Here is a 4435-nt window from a genome sequence, read left to right as displayed (position 1 = left end):
AGGATGCATCCCGCAGGCTAGTCGAGTAAAAACACGTGCGAGAGGATGCATCCCGCAGGCTAGTCGAGTAGAAACACGAGCGAGAGGATGCATCCCGCAGGCTAGTCGAGTAAAAACACGTGCGAGAGGATGCATCCCGCAGGCTAGTCGAGTAAAAACACGTGCGAGAGGATGCATCCCGCAGGCTAGTCGAGTAAAAACGCGTGCGAGAGGATGCATCCCGCAGGCTAGTCGACTAGAAACACGAGCGAGAGGATGCATCCCGCAGGCTAGTCGAGTAAAAACACGTGCGAGAGGATGCATCCCGCAGTCTAGTCGAGTAAAAACACGTGCGAGAGGATGCATCCCGCAGGCTAGTCGAGTAAAAACGCGTGCGAGAGGATGCATCCCGCAGGCTAGTCGAGTAGAAACACGAGCGAGAGGATGCATCCCGCAGGCTAGTCGAGTTGAAACACGTGCGAGAGGATGCATCCCGCAGGCTAGTCGAGTAAAAACACGTGCGCGAGGATGCATCCCGCAGGCTAGTCGAGTAAAAACACGTGCGAGAGGATGCATCCCGCAGGCTAGTCGAGTAGAAACACGAGCGAGAGGATGCATCCCGCAGGCTAGTCGAGTAAAAGCACGTGCGATAGGATGCATCCCGCAGGCTAGTCGAGTAGAAACACGTGCGCGAGGATGCATCCCGCAGGCTAGTCGAGTAAAAACACGTGCGAGAGGATGCACCCCGCAGGCTAGTCGAGTAAAAACACGTGCGCGAGGATGCATCCCGCAGGCTAGTTGAGTAAAAACACGTGCGAGAGGATGCATCCCGCAGGCTAGTCGAGTAAAAACACGTGCGAGAGGATGCATCCCGCAGGCTAGTCGAGTAACAACACGTGCGATAGGATGCTTCCCGCAGGCTGGTCGAGTAAAAACACGTGCGAGAGGATGCACCCCGCAGGCTAGTCGAGTAAAAACACGTGCGAGAGGATGCATCCCGCAGGCTAGTCGAGTAAAAACGCGTGCGAGAGGATGCATCCCGCAGGCTAGTCGAGTTGAAACACGTGCGAGAGGATGCATCCCGCAGGCTAGTCGAGGTGAAACACGTGCCAGAGGATGCATCACGCAGGCTAGTCGAGTAGAAACACGTGCGAGAGGATGCATCCCGCAGGCTAGTCGAGTAAAAACACGTGCGAGAGGATGCATCCTGCAGGCTAGTCGAGTAAAAACACGTGCGAGAGGATGCATCCCGCAGGCTATTCGGGTAGAAACACGAGCGAGAGGATGCATCCCGCAGGCTAGTCGAGTAAAAACACGTGCGAGAGGATGCATCCCGCAGACTAGTCGAGTAACAACACGTGCGATAGGATGCTTCCCGCAGGCTAGTCGAGTAAAAACACGTGCGAGAGGATGCACCCCGCAGGCTAGTCGAGTAAAAACACGTGCGAGAGGATGCATCCCGCAGGCTAGTCGAGTAAAAACGCGTGCGAGAGGATGCATCCCGCAGGCTAGTCGAGTTGAAACACGTGCGAGAGGATGCATCCCGCAGGCTAGTCGAGGTGAAACACGTGCCAGAGGATGCATCACGCAGGCTAGTCGAGTAGAAACACGTGCGAGAGGATGCATCCCGCAGGCTAGTCGAGTAAAAACACGTGCGAGAGGATGCATCCCGCAGGCTAGTCGAGTAAAAACACGTGCGAGAGGATGCATCCCGCAGGCTATTCGGGTAGAAACACGAGCGAGAGGATGCATCCCGCAGGCTAGTCGAGTAAAAACACGTGCGAGAGGATGCATCCCGCAGGCTAGTCGAGTAGAAACACGAGCGAGAGGATGCATCCCGCAGGCTAGTCGAGTAAAAACACGTGCGCGCGGATGCATCCCGCAGGCTAGTCGAGTAAAAACACGTGCGAGAGGATGCATCCCGCAGGCTAGTCGAGTAAAAACGCGTGCGAGAGGATGCATCCCGCAGGCTAGTCGAGTAGAAACACGAGCGAGAGGATGCATCCCGCAGGCTAGTCGAGTTGAAACACGTGCGAGAGGATGCATCCCGCAGGCTAGTCGAGTAAAAACACGTGCGCGAGGATGCATCCCGCAGGCTAGTCGAGTAAAAACACGTGCGAGAGGATGCATCCCGCAGGCTAGTCGAGTAGAAACACGAGCGAGAGGATGCATCCCGCAGGCTAGTCGAGTAAAAGCACGTGCGATAGGATGCATCCCGCAGGCTAGTCGAGTAGAAACACGTGCGCGAGGATGCATCCCGCAGGCTAGTCGAGTAAAAACACGTGCGAGAGGATGCACCCCGCAGGCTAGTCGAGTAAAAACACGTGCGCGAGGATGCATCCCGCAGGCTAGTTGAGTAAAAACACGTGCGAGAGGATGCATCCCGCAGGCTAGTCGAGTAAAAACACGTGCGAGAGGATGCATCCCGCAGGCTAGTCGAGTAACAACACGTGCGATAGGATGCTTCCCGCAGGCTAGTCGAGTAAAAACACGTGCGAGAGGATGCACCCCGCAGGCTAGTCGAGTAAAAACACGTGCGAGAGGATGCATCCCGCAGGCTAGTCGAGTAAAAACGCGTGCGAGAGGATGCATCCCGCAGGCTAGTCGAGTTGAAACACGTGCGAGAGGATGCATCCCGCAGGCTAGTCGAGGTGAAACACGTGCCAGAGGATGCATCACGCAGGCTAGTCGAGTAGAAACACGTGCGAGAGGATGCATCCCGCAGGCTAGTCGAGTAAAAACACGTGCGAGAGGATGCATCCTGCAGGCTAGTCGAGTAAAAACACGTGCGAGAGGATGCATCCCGCAGGCTATTCGGGTAGAAACACGAGCGAGAGGATGCATCCCGCAGGCTAGTCGAGTAAAAACACGTGCGAGAGGATGCATCCCGCAGACTAGTCGAGTAACAACACGTGCGATAGGATGCTTCCCGCAGGCTAGTCGAGTAAAAACACGTGCGAGAGGATGCACCCCGCAGGCTAGTCGAGTAAAAACACGTGCGAGAGGATGCATCCCGCAGGCTAGTCGAGTAAAAACGCGTGCGAGAGGATGCATCCCGCAGGCTAGTCGAGTTGAAACACGTGCGAGAGGATGCATCCCGCAGGCTAGTCGAGGTGAAACACGTGCCAGAGGATGCATCACGCAGGCTAGTCGAGTAGAAACACGTGCGAGAGGATGCATCCCGCAGGCTAGTCGAGTAAAAACACGTGCGAGAGGATGCATCCTGCAGGCTAGTCGAGTAAAAACACGTGCGAGAGGATGCATCCCGCAGGCTATTCGGGTAGAAACACGAGCGAGAGGATGCATCCCGCAGGCTAGTCGAGTAAAAACACGTGCGAGAGGATGCATCCCGCAGACTAGTCGAGTAACAACACGTGCGATAGGATGCTTCCCGCAGGCTAGTCGAGTAAAAACACGTGCGAGAGGATGCACCCCGCAGGCTAGTCGAGTAAAAACACGTGCGAGAGGATGCATCCCGCAGGCTAGTCGAGTAAAAACGCGTGCGAGAGGATGCATCCCGCAGGCTAGTCGAGTTGAAACACGTGCGAGAGGATGCATCCCGCAGGCTAGTCGAGGTGAAACACGTGCCAGAGGATGCATCACGCAGGCTAGTCGAGTAGAAACACGTGCGAGAGGATGCATCCCGCAGGCTAGTCGAGTAAAAACACGTGCGAGAGGATGCATCCCGCAGGCTAGTCGAGTAAAAACACGTGCGAGAGGATGCATCCCGCAGGCTATTCGGGTAGAAACACGAGCGAGAGGATGCATCCCGCAGGCTAGTCGAGTAAAAACACGTGCGAGAGGATGCATCCCGCAGGCTAGTCGAGTAGAAACACGAGCGAGAGGATGCATCCCGCAGGCTAGTCGAGTAAAAACACGTGCGCGCGGATGCATCCCGCAGGCTAGTCGAGTAAAAACACGTGCGAGAGGATGCTTCCCGCAGGCTAGTCGAGTAAAAACACGTGCGAGAGGATGCATCCCGCAGGCTAGTCGAGTAAAAACACGTGCGAGAGGATGCATCCCGCAGGCTAGTCGAGTAAAAACACGTGCGAGAGGATGCATCCCGCAGGATAGTCGAGTAAAAACACGTGCGAGAGGATGCATTCCGCAGGCTAGTCGAGTAGAAACACGAGCGAGAGGATGCATCCCGCAGGCTAGTCGAGTAAAAACACGTGCGAGAGGATGCATCCCGCAGGCTAGTCGAGTAGAAACACGGACGAGAGGATGCATCCCGCAGGCTAGTCGAGTAAAAACACGTGCGAGAGGATGCATCCCGCAGGCTAGTCGAGTTGAAACACGTGCGAGAGGATGCATCCCGCAGGCTAGTCGAGTAAAAACACGTGCGAGAGGATGCTTCCCGCAGGCTAGTCGAGTAAAAATACGTGCGCGAGGATGCATCCCGCAGGCTAGTCGAGTAAAAACACGTGCGAGAGGATGCATCCCGCAGGCTAGTCGA

This window comes from Lasioglossum baleicum, unplaced genomic scaffold (assembly GCF_051020765.1).
Source record: "Lasioglossum baleicum unplaced genomic scaffold, iyLasBale1 scaffold0166, whole genome shotgun sequence".
Classification (NCBI taxonomy): Eukaryota; Metazoa; Arthropoda; class Insecta; order Hymenoptera; family Halictidae; genus Lasioglossum; species Lasioglossum baleicum.
The sequence above is the reverse complement of the archived record's forward strand: the minus strand, read 5'-3'. Positions refer to the sequence as shown.